Below are 18,759 nucleotides of genomic sequence, written 5' to 3'. Positions count from 1 at the left end.
AAAAAAACATTGTAATGTCAAACTAAAACAGGGAAATTCAAGGTGGCAAGGGACAATGCCTCTAAACATTTCACACAGCAATGTTTTAACTTAATTAGAAGGATTACATGGTTCTCCATAGGCTGAAAATCCTGCCACTCTTGGATTTGTGAAATCCTTTCAAAGGGGATAAAGAAAAAAACCTTAACATTCTACTTGAACAATTGTCACTTTTTCAATGTAAGGGTTTCATCCGACTGAGCTTAAGTGAAAATACAAAAAAGAAACACCATATTAAACCCATTCTTTCAAAGCTCTCAGCCGAGTCATGATTTACACCCAGTGTTTTCGGTTGCAACTACCAACACGTCACCGCTCTGAATCATCTCTCTCTCTCCTCGACTCCCTAACTTACCTCATCATCACCAGTCAACAAAAATACAGGGAGATCGTAAAGAGACAGTGAGAAAGGCAGACACAGAAGTGGTATATGTGTGTGCGTTATGTCTGTTATGTGCGTGTGTGTTTTTAGCCGTCAGTGTCGTTGAAAGTGTGTGTAGAGAAGCTGTCAGCAGTAGACATGTCGCTGGAGGTTCCACTGTAGATCTACAAGACTGTCAGACCACACTGCTGACGACAGTGCCGCTCAACACACACACAAACACGCAAATACGGACACGCAAGCATGCTTTCATTGCCTCCTAATTGACAATTAACTGATGACAGGTTGCTTTCTCTAACACAGACTTAGACAAAAATACACATCACGCACATCACAGGCTTAAAGACTTTGAAAGAAAGACTTGTCTACACCTAAAACAAACACATACAAGACCTGTGAGTGCTAATGCAGACTTGCAAGTTGTGAGCGTAATGTTGTGCGATTGTTATACAGAAACCTTCTGACATCCTAATATTTAGTTCTACCGTTCCACAAAGCCCATGCAGTGACAGCTGAAATCACACTTAAAGCTAATAGGGAATAAACAAAGTGAAGATGGGGTTGATGCGGGGGCACGGAGAACAGAAACGAGTGGAGAAGTGAAGGAGAAAGAAAGGGTAAAAAAATAAAATGGGAGCAAGAGAACAGAAAAGCCCTATTGTCCATTTTAACTACAGTCAGGTAGTGCTAAGTGTTTCCTGTGCAGCCCGCAGCTCATCTGCTGCAGGGGGAGTCAAGGTGACAAAGACAGTAGTTTGCCTCCACGTCTGGAATACCGATGGGTATACAGCCTCTTCACAGCCTACTGGGTCAATGTTGACCACTCTGCCTCGCATGCACGCACGCATGCACGCACACACACACTATGTCAGTCATTTTTCATGCTCAGTACAGATAAATGATCACAGATCAGATGGATGGATATACAGCACGTTTTGTATGCACAGTTGCACATACACGCGTAGATCTGAAAGGTGTAGTGATATGAGATATTGAGGATGGGGGATAAGATAAGAGCGACATACATACGAAGTAATCAGCGGCCATCAAACTACTTGCAGACACAGAAGAAGATATAAAAAGAGGAGATAAAGTAGGAGGAATGAAGACAGAAAAGAGCAGGCACGGACAGATAGAGAAAGAGAGAGGAAGAGAAAAAAAAAGGCAGGGGAGTGTAAAAGCGGGGGTGTCGAGCTGTGGAGGAAGCACAGAAGATATACACAAAACACACACACATGCATCCACGCACACCCCCGCCCCAACCCGCGCACACACACACACACACACACACGCAAAGTTAATTAAGGAGGGGGTGTAGGGGTTGGCGCAAGGGGCATGAGGTGCAGGAATTCATTAGAGCTCTGCCCCCTCCTTCAGTGGGCAGCCCAGCAGCCACAAGAGTCAATCAATAACATAGATCTGCTGTGGGCCAACAACAAACACACACACACACACACACACACACGGAGAGGCAGACAAATGGAAGGAGAGAAAGCAAGGGAGAAAGAGAGAGAGAGAGGGTCACCTCTGACCCCCATCTCCCTCCACTCATCTGTTCATTGGACGAGCGAATGACCCCTGAACACTTTTCCCAGCATCCCCTGGACACGTGCATCTACAGATGGAACATGTCCGCCCTCCTCACAGTCATACAGTAACAATGCTTCAGTCACACACTGCAGGTTAAATGACAGTTATGGAAAAGCGATTTCTTCAGGATGTCCTCGCATATATCACAATTCTGAAAATGTATGAAATTAACATCTGTGCTTTACAAATTAGCAAATAACTCTCTCTGTCCTGCTGACACACTCTGCCTTGCAACATACAGTATCCTGCTTTCTGAGGATTTATCCACATTTCCGAGACTAAGCGTGAGATATTAGAAATTAGTATTCAGCTGACCACAAACAGGCTTCCGCACCAAATAATTGGAATATACTACATAATCCTCCTTCACTTATGTAAGCTTTATCAGGCCCTACGTTGATGGTGTTTTACTTAAACCTCATCCTGTTCCGACAGATAAAATCATTTACCACACCAGAAACAGTCGCACCTAATCCCATGCATGCAGCTTATGGATTTCATCATACATGTGTAAGGTTTCTCCGAGGATTTGTAGACACACATATTGTGGTGTCTTTCAGTGGCAATAGGTTTATCTGGAGTTTTAGAGACACTGTGGTTACATCATTCCTTTGTGCACATATGCTGAGTGTTAGCGTACTGCTTGTCATGAGACAACCTATGAATTTCAATGGCATGGGCTATGGCTTTGATCTGCATGGTCACATACAAAAAACAATAGCTTTTCCCTCATCTTTTTCCCCCTTCTTTCTTCTGCCTGTACAGTGCAGCGGTCTCTGTACAGTGAAGGGAATTTTCATTTTCCCCTTCATAAAAGAGTCCGAATAATTTAGATTTCTGTTTTCTGAAGAGATCCTCCGTTTAATTTGGTTGCCATGGTAGCCGGGCACCCTTGGCTTCAACATTTATGCTAAATAAAAAACCCTTTAAAAGGAGAGACAAATATGTGGAAATGGTGGTTCTCTTTGTTCATGTGTGTGTGTGTGTTTTTGTGTGTGTGTGTGTGTGTGTGTGTGTGTGTGTGTGTGTGTGTGTGTGTGTGTGCGCACGTGTGAGCGAAGCTGCAAGCTATGTGGGGGCTTGAGTGGGAAAAAGCAAAAGCAGAATAAGACTTGCCTTGGAATAAAAGATGTTTGTTGAACTATACTTCAAATGTGTTGTGAGGAATACTGAATTAATCATCCATTGAGAGAGTTGCAGCTAATGGATAGAAGATACAGTTTTATGGTGCTGTGGTTGAGGCTGCACTGTATATCTGAGTTAAGTGTGTGTGTGTGTGTGTGTGTGTGTGTGTGTGTGTGTGTGTGTGTGTGTGTTTCACAAGAGGAGTTGTATTATTAGAGAGCACGATTTAACGCAATGAAGAGGAGGAAAGAGAAGGCCTGAAAAGGGAGAGAAGGGTCAACTGACCCAGTTTGACCCCTGATCTTCTGTTCTGATTGTGTTCAAGGAGTGTGTCCATGTGTGTGTGTCTCAACAAATACCTCCTTACCCTCAAAATTAAGCCAAACACGGTTGTGTGAGGGAGTTTCTATTTTCTAAAAATAATTTTTTTTGATAGATAAATGGATGAATAAATGTAAATTGATACACAACAGCTTGCGCACGCACGCACGCACGCACACACACACACACACACACACACAACCTGGCTGTTGATGGACACATTCCTTTAACACCTGCAATCACACACACACACACACACACACACACACACACACACACACACACACACACACCACGCCTTCAAATCAACAGAGACAGTAGCCAAACACAATGGAGAGAAAAAGTCCAGGGTGGTTAAGCAACGAGTTACTGAGGCTTGTCGACCACAAGAGAGCTGTCAGAGAAGAAAGTAGGGCTTGTGTGCATGTTTGAGTATGGGAGTGCAAACAAAAGAGAAAGACTCGCTCACTGTGTATCTTTGTGTTTATTTGTAGGTGTGTGTGTGTGTGTGTGTGTGTGTGTGTGTGTGTGTGTGACAGAAAAAGACACAGAAAGAAGCCTTGCCCCAAGTCAGTCTGGTTAATGGCTCGGCCAGCCTGAGGTTGAAAAGGACAAGGCACTACAAGAGCAGTGTTGTCACAAGACTTTGCTGCTCGCCATATTGTCTATTCGACATTACAGCGACATGCTTCCAAACGAGAAAACGCAAGACGTTATTTTCCACAAACAGCTCCATACGCTGGACTAGTGCGTGTTTGTCCTCAAGTGGACAAAGAGAGGAGGGAAGGTGGAACTTGCTTCCTCAGCATGCCAGAGTTTGAGAGGGTAAAAAAGTAATTTCAGCAGAGAAGGGGGAGTGAGGCACTAAAACAGCTCAAGAATTCAGAGGCAATTTAAAAAGCAGTGTGGGAGAGGGGAATGAAAAAAATGCTGGGTTAAAAAGGAGGGAGGATGGAAAGTAATAGAGGTTGTTATTCTCTCTCTCTCTTCCTCTCTCTCTCTCTGTTGTTTTTAGGGACTAGCCGGGCCACAACCTCCAGGAGAGATAGGGAAGGTTGGGTGGGTGGTGGGGGTGTGTGTGTGTGGATAGGGTGGGCAAGCATAAATCAAGCAGAGCCTGAAGGCTTTAGAGGAGGGAGGGAAAGAGGGAAGAGAGTGGTAAAAGACAGGGAAGAGAGAGAGAGAGAGAGATGATGGTGCTGGTGGTGATGGTGGTGCTGCTAGGGGCTCAGAGTAAAAGAGAGAGTGTGGGTGGAGGGGAGGAGAGGAGAGAAGAGGAGCACAGCGATTGCAAGAGTGGTGGGGGTGAGAGGTGGATGGTGGGGTGATGGAGTGTGGGTGGGTGGGTGAGTGAAGGGGGAGTGAGGAGAGGTGAGGGGGAGGTTACAGAGGCTGTGGGAGGGAGGGTGGTTAGTGACGGTGGGGGTGAGCCAGTAAGTGTTTGAGAGTGTGTCTACAGTAGGCCAGCTAAATTTGAAAATGCATGTTTTTTGGCCCACTGTCCACGCTACTCTGGTGTTTTCGACACCCAAAAACAAAGCTATAGCGGTCTCATAGCAGTGGTCGTGTGCATGCTCAGAAATTAAAGCTGCATATCCGAAAGATACTATCATCTCATGAGCAGTAGGAGGCATTATATCAGGAAGTGAAGCCTTATTGCTGCTGTCACTTTTTTCTGTCGCCATGTTTCGTTATGTTTACATTTTGCAAAATTGGAAGTCCTCAAGGAAAATAGCACGGTGTTGGCCAGGGCTGATTTGGCCCTCATCTGCTGCCTGGTGGATATATTTTTTGAAGACCTGCTCACACAAAAAAAGTGGCCATAGTCTGTAGCTGGTGAGCACGCTAGCTGGACTGGTCAGTCACAATGGCTCTTCAAGCTTCTTTCTATCTACTCTGTACTGGGCCGTTTACTCTGACCTGGCATTTTCTTCTTAGGATTTCAATCAATACAGTTATTGAAGGGGGTTGAAAAGCTCTCTGAATTAGCGAGCTTGCTAACTGTCATCTGGCAAGAGTGATTTTATCAGTTGCTTATGTGAAAATAAGTTCACACAGTTTATTGAAAAGCTGTGTTTGTACTATTGACTCTTGTCTCGTTACTGTCTTCTTTTTTGTAACTTTTTTGGACTTTTATTCTGCTGCCTCTAATCCTCTCTGTGATCACTTATTTTGTCAATATCACAGTATACACATTTCAGCACAGCAGGGTTAAGTTCACCTGGTTAGCTTTGATGACCCGCGATCAAATTGCTATTTTATGCTCCTTCAGTTGTCTGACAACAAAAAAAAAGAACATAATACAGTTCTGCGGTATTAAAACACAGAATGAAGATCATAGAGAGCAGGAGGTGACAGTCCGCTGTGCCCGTCTCAGTGTTTACCAGATGTTACAGTTAGGAAACTGTCCAAAAAGGACAGCAAAGAACAGACTGATCAAGTTTCCTATTTTTAAGTGTGTCAGTGTGAATGGAGATTTCTACAAAAAACTATAAAAAAAAAAGCTTGCCCTTTTCAAACATAAATTACGTTTTCAAAATTAGCCGCCTTGGTGTAGACGTAGTCTAAGTGAGCAAGTGAATGAGTGAAGGAAGGGAGGGAAAGAGGGAGCGAGTGAGTGCGTGGGGGATGGAGGATTGCAGGGCTCAAGGTAATCTGGGGAGTTAATGCAGCTTAGAGGGACTGAGAGGAGTGGGAGGCAGAGAGAGAGAGCGAGAGCGAGAGAGAGAGAGAGAGAGAGAGAGAGAGAGAGATGGCAGAGGGAGAGAGAATATAAAAATAATAGGGTCAGCAGGGAAAGAGAGAAATAAATGAAGATCAGAAACAAAAGCCGAAGCAACTTAGGGGGGAAGAATGAGAGAGAAAGAGAGAGAGAGAGTACAGGGAGTGTAAAAGCTGGCGAGATAGGAGAGTGGAGGGGGAGAGAGCGAGCCAAGTGAGTGTGTGAGATAAAGAGTGGGCTAATGAAAGGTAGGGTGAGGCTGAGAGAGTTGGCGGGTAGGAGGGAAGTCGACAGAGAGAGAGAGAGCGGGGGAGAAGTCTACATGGGGAAAGAATGCTGGGTGGGGAAGGAAGGCAGACACGCAGAGCTTTGTGCTAAAAGCAAAGAGAGAGAGCGATGGAGAGATTGTGTGAGAGAGAGAGAGAGAGAGAGAGAGAGAGAGAGAGAGAGAGAGAGAGAGAGAGAGAGAGAGAGAGAGAGAGAGAGAGTATTTGCTTTATGCACAGGGGAGGAACTGGTGAGTGGGCACAAGCCCCTGTCCAGCCTGGTCCAGGGTCATATTTGAAGGGTGAAGTGGGAGAGAGAGGTTGAGAGGGATAATGGAAAGGAGAGGAGGAAAACGACAAAGCCTCTGGGTGGGGATGCTGTACAGAGCCTGTGGGTTATTATTGGTGTTTGAGTTAACACACTCTCCGACTCACACTGACCAGCTCAGAAGCTCGAGGCAACTAACTAGCTGTCCTTCTTTATTGCTACCTGGTAATGAATTTTAAGACGGGTTTAACAACCAAACAAAGTTGGCGACATCAACATATTTCCAGTTGGATATTCTGGAGAGGATTGCATAACTAACAATAGGAAATGTCTGCAAAAAAATGTATGACCACACGGACTGTGTGCACCTTCAAGCGCGCCGACTGTACGCGTTGAACATGTCCGAGTACACAGACAGCCAATGTAGGATGTACAGACCACTGTGTGTATCTGCTGTCTGTGGTGGTCTCTGTTTTGGAGTATATCAGAGATTTTAACACTTGTAGCGTTTTTGCTTTTTAAATCCTTAAAGTCTTATTTTCTTTGCCAGTCCATGGTGTCCTGAAAGAAATGGTTAAGGCTTATACCGCATAAGCGCAATGTTTCTATTTTGATTCCAGATGGAGACCGATGTTGCATATTATATTTGCCTCTCTCTCCCCTTGTTTCCTGTCTGACACTATACTGTGTGCCATCAAACTAATGCAAAACATAAAAAAATTGCAGTTTAGTATTTAATCAATCAATCAATCAACTTGCTTCAAGAATCTTGCTAAATAATTGCATTGGACCTAAATGTGCTGAGCTTTCTTTCTTTATATTCTTCACATATACTGATGTGTGTCATGGGTGTGGTGACCTTCTCCAAAGCATTCACAAATTTTCCCAAAATTAGTGTCACACAGAAATAGAGAATAGAAGACGGCTCAGTGCACCAGAATTACTTAACTTGTTTCAATGAAACAGGTTGATTTGTATTGGAAAAAGGTTGGGGCTATCATACTATGTTGGAATAAACACTACTGCACTGGTAGATTTGTTCACCCTGTTTCCAGAAAATAAGACCAAAAAAACAAGACATCTAATAACTCCAATGTCCTTGAATATCTTATCAGTTTTGATTGTATGACTTTTTCAGATTTTTGTTAAGATGAACAAATGCCAGTCGCTCAAGAGTCCCCATCAAGTGACTACCTGACAAATGTACAAAAAACACAACACATGAAGACATACGCTGCAATCATCATCACACTCCAGGCACAGCAGGCAAGCAGATGACCAGGACAACGGGTTCCTCCACAAACAGTCAGTCATTGTGCTCCGTCCACTCTACAGAGCGGGGTGCCAGGGTGCTACGCATTCCCTGTAGAGCATTAGTGTGTGGTCGGGCTGCCCAGTGATCAGAGAGCATAAGAGCTATTGCCCCTCTCCATGCTCATCTCTCCCATCTTATAACATTAAGACTGTGCTTCTCTGTGCTTGTATCCTTGGCAACCTGCCTCCAACAATGGAGAGAGCTCTGGCCTCAGCATGGGAGACGTACGGTGCCATGGAGAGGGAAAGCAAGGGCGAGGGAGATGGAAAACTGGCAAAGAGGCTGGACAGAAAGGGAGAGTGAAGGAAGGAGTTGCAGTGTTTGTCTTGCACAGATGGGGAGGTCAAAATCAGGGAACAGAGCAAAGGGTTAAACAGAGGAAGGAAGTAAGACAGATGAGACGTGTTTGAGAGGGGCAAACCTGTGCAAGCAGCGAGCTTAGCATTAGTGGATCAGTGGAGATCTGTGTCACTCTTGAGCTGATAAAGTTGGACGGATCTCGAGACCAAGGCAGGACAAATCTGGACCTTGAACCTCACACCTCTCCACGAGCCTCTCAGCAGTCTAGTCTGTGAAGATGCCACCAAAATAGAGGATGGCCTTGTTTGACGCAGTTCTAAATCCATAATCAGACTTCTGGCACTGTAGCCAACGTGAAGCTGTCTGTGTGTGCACAGAATATCTAAATCCAAGTTTGACTTTATGAGTTTTATTTTCATGTTCCCACTTGATTTAAAACATTACAAATCCCTATAAGTGATTGATATGTTTCATGACCGCAGGACACATTAAAACCTTTGCAAACTCACAGAAAAGTTTAGATTAAAAGGATGGACATTTTGGAGCGATATTTGTCTGGAAAACCAAAAACTTGCTAGGGAGACCCCACTGTTCTGCAGGGGAAAATCAAGTGGCACAAGAGAAAAGTTCCCATAGCATGCTCCCCCGATGACTATGATTTGGGTATAAGAGGTAAGAACTGTAGAAATCACACTGTGTGGACGGAGGGGAAAACCAGAGTGAGGGACGTATGCATATAGAGGACTGTGTTCATCTTCTTTTCCCCCACTGCAGCCAAGCTGAGCCATTGAGATTAATTGCTTATGATCAAATCAGCAGAAGCAGTGCAAATTAAAGAGTCCCCACCCCCCTCATCCCTCTTCCACCGAGCCAACAGTGGACACTGCGTGTGACAAGCCCCGGCGCTTATTCAAGGCTACAAATGTGTCATTTCCTCTTTCCCCGGAGAGGAACATAGAGCTCAGAAAGAGCTCGAAATGGAGCAAGGGGTCGGTTGAACAGCGCAGGCGTGTGCACACACACATATAGTACACACAGCTTCAAATAGACATGCACACGCACAGAAAGTCAGTGCCCTAAGCAGAACTACTGATATCTCACCCCGCTTCTCAAAACTGCTCCTCTCCCTGCTTCTCTCTCCCTCTCTAGCTCTCTCATTAAGAAGCCATTAGAGAGAAGGGCAGCGCAGGACCGCATGACCCCTTCCTGACCCCTGTTACACACCCCTGAAAGGGAGGGAAGAATAGAATGAGGGTGGAAGGGAGGGAGGGAGGGAATGTGAGAAAGGGTAAAAGATATAAAACAAAGTCATATAGCAAAGGGGAGGTAGAGAAAACAGGGAATGATAAAAGGGTGAAAGGGAGAGATGGGGTAAAGGTGAAACGATGAGAGACATGTAAGTGGTCAAGCAATGAGCCAAAAATTTAAAAAACTGAACCATGAAAGACCAAAAAAAACAAAAACACAGGGACAGATGAGCAGCATAAATATCTGGAATTATGTTTTTCTGTCAATACAACTAATTCCAATTTTACATATGCAGTTTCTAGTGTTTTTCTAGTAGTGAGTGAAAGACCTTCACCATCATGAAAATACTACATGTTTTAAACAAGTATTTGCAGTGCAATAAGGTGATATTAACGGTTGTCACTGCACTGGCAGATCTTTTTCACTTGTTCTAATGACACATTTTAGGACTCTCTACCAGATGATTAGATGTGCTGTCTGCAGCGGTCTCAGTGGAAGGATAGAGAGGACAAAAACATAGTAGATAGAAGAGGTATGTATGAGTCAGAGTGGAAGAGAGAGGTAGAGAGGCGTGTGATAAGTATGCAGTGACTTTAGGAGAAGGGGATAATTTGGGAGTGGAGGGGAAGACGGCTAGGCTGCTTCCTTAGTCGGACACAGGAATGTAGAGCGGGCGGATCCCAGGGCCTGTGTGTGTTTCTATGTGCGTGTGTGTGTTTGTGCCAGACAGGAATCCCTAACCCCCACAGACTCCGGCTCCACTTATCAAGGCTTGAACAGAGGGGGTATGAAGGTGGAGAGGGGAGAGAGGGGTCTGAGTGTCCTGTGCTATCAAATCCACCTCTAACCTCCATCGCTCCCTTTCTCCTCTCCTGTACCACACACACACACACACACACACACACACACACACACAAAACCTTGAAGCTGGATGCCTCTGAGGCCAGAGGAACTATGGGAAGGCCAAACAGTCCAACCACGAAAAGAAAAAGAAAACTGCCAGGGTCACAGACAATTACACCATATACATGCAACAACACACTGTCTCTCTACTGCTAATCTCACATGCTTTTCCACACACACACACACACACACACACACACACACACACACACACACACACACACACACACACACACACTTAGAACACATTTTGCAACCTTCTTTTACTTTTGTCAACAGCCGTCACCTTCCAGCACTGAAGTATTCTCTCATTCACTCTGAATTCACACGAGAGCCCCTTAAAGTTTTTTGTCAGGTCAAATGTGGTCTCAACTGGGGAATTATTGTGTTAATAAAAATAAAAACCTAGCACTGTTGTGGGAGGTTCCACCTGAAACAAGCCCATGACCCATTTTAGGTTCAGAGATACTGACTTACAAGGAAGAGAGGTGGAAGCTGAGGAGATAGGAAGAGTGGAAAGGAGATAAAATGGATCAGATGAAGTTATTCTTTGCATGTTGCCGCTGGTGTATGAGGGTAGCGAGGACAGAAGTGGAGGAAGGTGGAAACAATGAGGAGAACGGGCAGGCAGGTAATCTGGGGCAAACGGGTTGGGGGAGATGGGGGACAGCGGGAACAAAGGAGTTTGCCCTGTTTTTGTAAAACTAGCATCATGTCTAATGACAAAGAGCCGAGGATATACAGTGCCATTGTCCCGATGTCAGTTCAAATAACTCAATGCAATCTCTTCTTTTTTCCATCTTTCTGAAAAGGTGAAACATGATCCTGGGGTTAACGGGTTACATAAGTATCTACTACAGCTACTGCGATAAAAATTCATCCAACCCATTCAGCCTCTTTTTTTTAAGATTATTTTTTGGGCATTTTAGGCCTTTAATAGACAGGACAGCTGAAGACATGAAAGGGGAGAGAGAGCGGGAATGACCTGCAGCAAAGGGCCGCAGGTCGGAGTCGAACCTGCAGCCGCTGCGTCGATGAGTAAACCTCTATATATGGGCGCCTGCTCTACCAACTGAGCAATCCGGGTGCCCCTTTTTTCTTTTCTTAAGCAACATTTATTTTGTATGTATATATTTGTCTTCTTTATTTATTGTTTATTTCATATTAATCTTTAATATGTTTGTTTGTTTATGTTTGCACCACTCACCAAGGCAAATTCCACGCAAGTGTACTTATTAAGGCAATAAACCTTTTTCTGATTCTGATTTGAACCAATTGCGATTTTAACAAACTAAAAAATTATTATCATTCAAAAACTACAGCTCCCATAATGTTTTTTCAGCATGACAATGTGCATGTTATATGTCATTATAACTGGTTCTCCATTATCCGTCCTTGTCCTCATATTTGCCTCTATCTATACATTTTAAGTTAATATGGCTAACTGCTGGAGTTATTTACACATCCAGCAGATACGGAGCAACATTAACATTCATTTGAAATTGTGACTCAGGTGGCATGGCGAGTGTCCAATATTTCGCTATGTTTTGGCCTCTACTGTACTAACTCCTGAGAAAGTTATCTGGCTTGTTAGTTGCTAGATTCTCCACTATGTTCACCAGCTAGTCGCTAGCTTAATATCTACGGTGCTTAGCTGCAAGAGTACAGTGGGCTTTTAGAGTTTTTTCACAGCTGATGAGACACTGGAGAGAGCGGTTAAGAAAGACACTAAAAAATGTAGACTTGGGTAATATTTCTCTGTAAGTTCGCCATGAAGGACTATGCCCATGAGCGACCTCTTTCTCATTACACATTATATGTTATTTGATTATTGTTAATATGGAATTCTTGATTAGGCTGTAGTCATTTTAAAAAAAAAAAAGGTTGTTTTAAGGAGTGCTGTTGTTACAGGCACGACTGGATGAAGAAGATTGACAAGTCCATTCTCATGCTACCTGACTGGCCTCTGTCTGTCAAGCTTGTGACCTTTAACCCACAATGGAAAATGGTGTTTGTTAAAGTCAGCTTAAAACAGATTAAATACACAATGATATGAATTGCTTTTTCGAAATTTACCATCCTTTTCTAGACAAGCGGTGTGAATCGCATGACATTCTGTTGTGCAAAGTTGTGTTGTAGGGCTGGATTTATAGTCATTTGCATTTTTACAAATGTCAATGTGATCATGAAGTAGGTTTCTGACTTGTGGAACAGAACCTGGAAGTTCCAGTTTTGCACACGCAAACAAACAAGACACAGAAGCTTAAAGATCCTACTGATGAGGAGGAAGTTTAACCCACAGCCCGGCCTTCATTCTAACCCCCCTCGACTCAATGTGAAACCACAAGCACACACACAAGCAACCAACGGCCGTAGCTCAAGTGAACGAGATGAGTGAAAACAGAAGTGACAGTGTGAATTGACGGGATGGAAAGTAAGTCCAAACAGACAGAGGGAAGGAGGGATAGAGGAGAGAAGGAGGGGACAAATAGTTGTGAAGGACAGATAGTGGCTTCCAGGACTGTCTTCAACGCCTCTATCAAATGCACACACATGTACACGCAAATACACACACACACACACTTGTACACAGCCCAAGCCATAATTGTCCCCTGTGGGGATTTTGGCCTCTCCCTCCTAGTTTCTCATTGCTGTTGGCCAACTCTTCTAAATCTTTAACACTTTTTTCCACTTTTGAAAAGGAGGATGGAAAGGGGGGGGGGTTGTTGTCACAAGAGAAGGAATGAGTGATAAAGGAGAAAAAGAGAGCTAAAGGAAGGAGGTGTATAGGGGTGTGACAGCGGAAAAGGGGAATGAAGGGAAGGAGGGAAAAGGAGAGAATAAATGTGTAAGAGGAAGGGAGACTTTGCCCTCCAGCGGGAACACTCCCACGATTGTGTGTACATGTGTGTGTGCGCATGTGAGTGTGTGTGTGTGTGTCTGTGTGTTTGTGTGCGAGTTGCACCTCGGCCAAACCGACACACCCACAGGCTGTAGACCTCTATATCCTGTTCGGGTTGTCCGTTTGTCCAAACATCATGCACAGGCACCCCCCTCCCTCTCACCCCTCCTCCTTCTCCTCTTCCTCATGGCTCCCCTTTTGTAACTGGTCTGACGGGGGTAGAGGCCGCAGAGGGAGTGGGTACGGTAAATAGAACAAAGCCACCTTTCTAAAATAAACAGACCAGGAAAGAGGAACATCAGGTTGACTGAAAGTGAGAAAGAAAGACAGCAGATCCAGCCATGGGCTCACTGTAAAGCACTTTTTTTTTAGGTTAAACTGTCCACGAAAGTTATGGTTTCTGCTTCTTCCTGTCAGTCAGTCTGCCAATGTATATGTTTGCCTCTCTTTCTCTCTCACGCACTACACACTTTACTAGTCTCAATATCCCGGCTGCTTGCGCTCGACTAACTCTTGGTGAATGTTGGGTACAGTGTGACACATAAGCCACAGTGAGCAGTGCTGCCAGGCTCAAGCCTACAGGACCCATTACTGGCTATCAGATCACCGGAGGAGAGAGGCTTCCTAGCTCACATCACATCACATCTCTATCCCATAACTTCAAAAGAGGAGCCTTGTCACGGATCTCTCATCGAATGGGAAGAGGCCCCCGTCATATGTAAGGCTCATCCTTTTTTTTTTTATAGATTTTCAGTAAAAAAAAAAAAACTTGATTTTTAAAAGAAGGAGATTGGTTTAAAAGTTGTTTCCTGCTGCATGAGGACACTGTTCACCACAGTTTACAGACAACAAGTTACTCTTGTCACAATTTGAGATCAGGTTTTCAACCTTTTGAAACTGTAAGAGGGATGGACGCCACGTGAGGCAAAGATAGTGCATGAGATGAAATGCAATTAAGGATACGATGATACGCATATTTAAACAATTTAGTGTGACTTAAACTTTCTGAGAATATTATTAACTTAGATGTCCATTGCAAATAAACTTCCATAAATCTGCTTAAAAAGTATAAACGTTCCTTATTACTACAGAATTTGCCTGAGCATCATCACAGTTTTAGGTTTTCTTCAGTATCATCTTCAGGATCTATGCAGCACGTCAGGCTAGGGCGTAGGGTCCATAGCTGTACGTACCTACGTACGTACATACGTACCTACGGCATAGATTCAATGCAGAACCCTAAATTGGGCATTAGGCCTAAAGCTCATGAACACACCGCAGTTGGAAGAAAGACCATCTGAGGAGCATGCTGAGCGGTACGACAGGCTGACACTAAAAAGAGTCGTTGAGAAAGATGAATTTTCGCCCATCACTACTGTTTACAGCTCCTAAAGCATTATGGGAACCGCAGAAACAAAACTTGTAAGTAACACAAAAAATAAGAGTAACTGTGACAAAATCTAGTAACATTAACTTTTTTTTTTCAATATTTTTTTTTACATTAGAGTAGAGGGGGGTATTTGGGGGCGCAGTTGTTATAATTTTGTCTGGGGGGAGGGGAGGGCACAGCCTCAGACTTTGGCTTACAAAGCCACTCAGGTATCACCTTCTTTTAAAGATGGAACTGAGCATTAGAACTGAGCTGAGTTAAAGAGGATGTTATAGGATGTGTGTTTTATCATGTCGGAATCTATAGGTGTGTGTTTCAGTGTGTGTGTGTGTGTGTGTGTGTGTGTGTGTGTGTGTGTGTGTGAGCTACAAAGTTAACCACAACCATTAATATATCTGTGAATAGACATTTGCCGTACATGATTCAGTTTGAAGTGTGTGTGTTGATGGGTGGGGTTTTAGCTGTGGGGGTAAAACTAAACCATAGAAACCTACCCACCCCTGCACTGTACCAACAGGACATCCTGTCAGGATGCATTCTGGGTATTTTAATTCTTAGACCTGAGTAATCAATGCCAAGACATCTGTACGTGTTTAGATCGAGTTTAACCATGCAAATGTAGTATTTTATAGGACATTTGCAGGTGTCATAAATGCATGTGTTTATATACTTGCGTTTAGGTTAGTGAGTGAATGTGGACAGTAAGTGTGTGGGCCGTGACTGACAAAAGCTCACACATGGGCCCAACCCAGGTTCACTCAGGGTGAGATGGCTAATCTTTAACCCCCTACGTACACACACACACACACACACACACACACACACACACACACACACACACACACACACACACACACACACACACCTCCTCTTCTCCGCCCAGCAATCCTTCTCCAGCCTGTTTCAGGGGCAGGGGGTGGAGAGGTGGGGGTGCTGACGTTTTGGAAAAAAGCCACAGTCAGGAGTGAGTAGGGGGCAGCTTCCTGTCCAAAATGGCTCTTTTAAAGCCAGTAAATTATAAATAGAGCAGGTGTCAGTATTGAAAACTGAGTGAGAGAGAGAGTGCTGCGAGAGAAAAAGACAGACAGCAAGAGTGTGAAAAATTGTGTGAATGTGTGTGTGGTGTGATAGCGTGGTGGAGTAGGACAAGGGGATTTTAGCTGGTGGACACCCATAATGTCCACCAGGATATGAGGTCATATGACAAAGATGGCTGGTGGGCGGTGAGAAATGATTGGTTACCACAGTGATAATGAAACTTTATTTTTTATTTAGTGGGGACCGAACAGGAGGCTGATAGGTGAGAGCCAGACAGAAATAGAAAAAAGGGGGAAAGAACAGTATTTTGGTCGTCCGTCACAACTCCCACAAGAACAAAAAAAAGCACTGAACCCCTCTATCTAACATACAACAGACAGATGAGGGGGAAATGATTGTGTATGTGTGGTAGCAGCGCACAAAAAGGGGAAGGAGAGGATGGAGGGAGTAGGGGAAACTGAGGGAGGTGGAGTGAGCAGGCCACAAAAGTCAATAGGGTGGGAGGAAAGGGCTAAAATCATTTGTGCAGTCAGAGGACAAAGAGGAAGAGCAAATAGGGGGTGGGGAAGAGACAGAAAGAGGCCTGGAGTACAAAGACAGTGAGAGATAGAACTGATAATAGACTGACTGTGGAAAAAGTGAGAAAGATGAACCAGGAGCCACAAAAAAGAGAGAAAGACATGAATAGAGAGGAGAAAATATAGGGGAAGAGGCCTCAACACGATGTAGTTATCTAACCCATAGCGTGTCAAGCACCAAGCCATGAAGAAAGGGGTTAAAAATTAGGTCCACACAGTCTAAAATATTAAATCAATTTTGGTTTTTAATGAAGGAGGAGTGAATTAGGGAGGAAATATGAGAGTAGATTATTAAACCGAGAGCGAGGAGAAAAGGAGAGAAAAAGTGGAGAGGTGTGCGAGGGGTGAGGGGGTTGAAATCTGTTCACGGTGTTTTAAATATTAAACCTATTTCAAGTTTAATGAAGTGCAAATACTATGGGGAGAGTCTTAACTGGAATACAGAGAGGAAGGGGGCGAAAGGGGGATCCGATTCATTATTTCAAGTGTTCACCTTTAGACTGCAGAGACTTGGGGAGACGGACGCAGGGAGGGAGAGAAAAAAAAGAGAGAAAGTTTATGCAGAAGTGCAAACTAGAGGGCAGTTCTAAGAAGCGCCTTTCTGCGGGGCCCCAGGTGAGTCCAGGAGGCTCCGGAAGATGAAGGTCTGAACTCAAACAAGCCAAAACATGCAGCGCTAACCGAGCTCGCAGGAATAAACAGGAAAAAGGTTATACGGAAAAACAATTTCACTTTTTTTCTCTCTGTGGCCATGTGTATGTGTGTCAGTGTGCGTAAGTGTTTGTGTATTAGTGGTTTAGGAGGGGAACTCTGAGACCACAGAGAGGAGAGGAAGAGAGTCAGATAAAGATGTTGGATTTCAAAAAAGATTCTCGATGTAATCAATGTGCAACAGCTAGAGGGAAATGGAAAGAACAGCCCACGTGTGATTGAACTGTTCATGTCTACATAACCAGATGCTCTAAGCTGTGTGTGTGTGTGCGTGTGTGTGTGTGTGTGTGTGTGTGTGTGTGTGTGTGTGTGTGCGCATCACACCGGCCATGTACCGGATTGCCAAAATCCCCCAAGCTGCCACTAAAAGGTCACTGTGTGTGAGTCTTTTTTTTAATACCAGCGAACAAAAAATAGCAAAACTATTTCCAGTGCTGTTATTATGTGGGATAAACGTCAAGTTGGTGTTTGCCCCAAGTATAAAGGCAGTAGGAAAGAAATCAATTGTTAACTGATGTTTTCACCAGCTTAGGCTTCTTCTCAATCTGAGAGTGAAGGTGCCATAGAACGATTGTGTTCTGCCTCCAAAATAGGTGACACTTACATTAATAAAATAACAGCATTGAATGTTAAGAAAATATCAAATGGCAGAAAGTAAGGCCTTTGTTGACATAATGACACATTTAAAGTCTGTAAATTACAAATCTGTTATTTTTAAATAATCATGACCATGTGATTATTCCCTCAGAAAAGACCTCTCCATGGTGCCTGGAGCCTGAAAGGAACTGAATAAGTGTAAATACTAAATATTGTCGCAGTATAGAGGAACATATTTTACCAAGGATGAAACCAGACATACATAAATATATACAAAATATTTAAATGGAGTGTGGTAAGCGTGTAGTGTATGGTATTTAGTTAGAATATAAAAAACAGCATGGAATAAGGGGTCCAATTTAAGAAAACTTTTTTTTATCTGTTAATGTAATGATTATTTGTCTTAATTAATCAATTCATTATTTAGTCAATAACAAGTCAACAGCCGGAAAGCAAAGAATATTATATAGGAAGCAAGGTGGCGCAATGGTTAGCACTGTGGCCTCACAGCAAGAAGGTTCAAACCCTGGTCGTCCCGGGCCTTTCTGTGTGGAGTTTGCATGTTCTCCCCGTGTCTGCGTGGGGTTTTCTCCAGGTGCTCCGGTTTCCCCCACCACTAAAAACTGTGGTGAACATCTGGCGTGCATCACCGTGCATATGGCGCTACACCCCCGAACACTTTGAGTGTCTATGATAAGGCAATTATTATTAATTTATTCAATTTAAATGATAAATCAATTATCAAAATAGTTGTCGACTAATTTTCTGTCGATTGATTAATCGAGTCATGGTTTCAGCACTACATGGATTACAAGAAGAGAGGCTGAAAAAAAGATCAAAAAAGAATATACTGAATTATATTAAAATAAGTGTCACGCTTTGATTTGCAGATGTTTTTTAATCCAGGTCTGGAAGAAGCAGTGGGGGCTAAACTAAAAATAATTTCAGGTAATTATTTAAAGGTTTACGACATAAGCAGGCAGGAGAAGTAGAGACTATTTAAAACGCCTCTTTGTCACCTCTAATACAGTATATTATTGTGCAGAAAAATCTACGCACATGAT

The 18,759-nt window shown here is 43.6% G+C and overlaps 1 protein-coding gene across 9 annotated transcripts in view; it reads right to left on the bottom strand.

Moving 5' to 3' along the window:
- The window catches only part of zbtb46 (zinc finger and BTB domain containing 46), a 59,465-nt gene that overhangs the window by 15,630 nt on the left and 25,076 nt on the right, over nucleotides 1–18,759 (bottom strand). The gene's annotated exons all lie outside the window — the stretch shown is intronic.

Source organism: Sander lucioperca, chromosome 12, assembly GCF_008315115.2.
Source record: "Sander lucioperca isolate FBNREF2018 chromosome 12, SLUC_FBN_1.2, whole genome shotgun sequence".
NCBI lineage: Eukaryota > Metazoa > Chordata > Actinopteri > Perciformes > Percidae > Sander > Sander lucioperca.
Note: the sequence above shows the minus strand (reverse complement) of the source record. Positions and strands in the feature narration are given on the sequence as shown.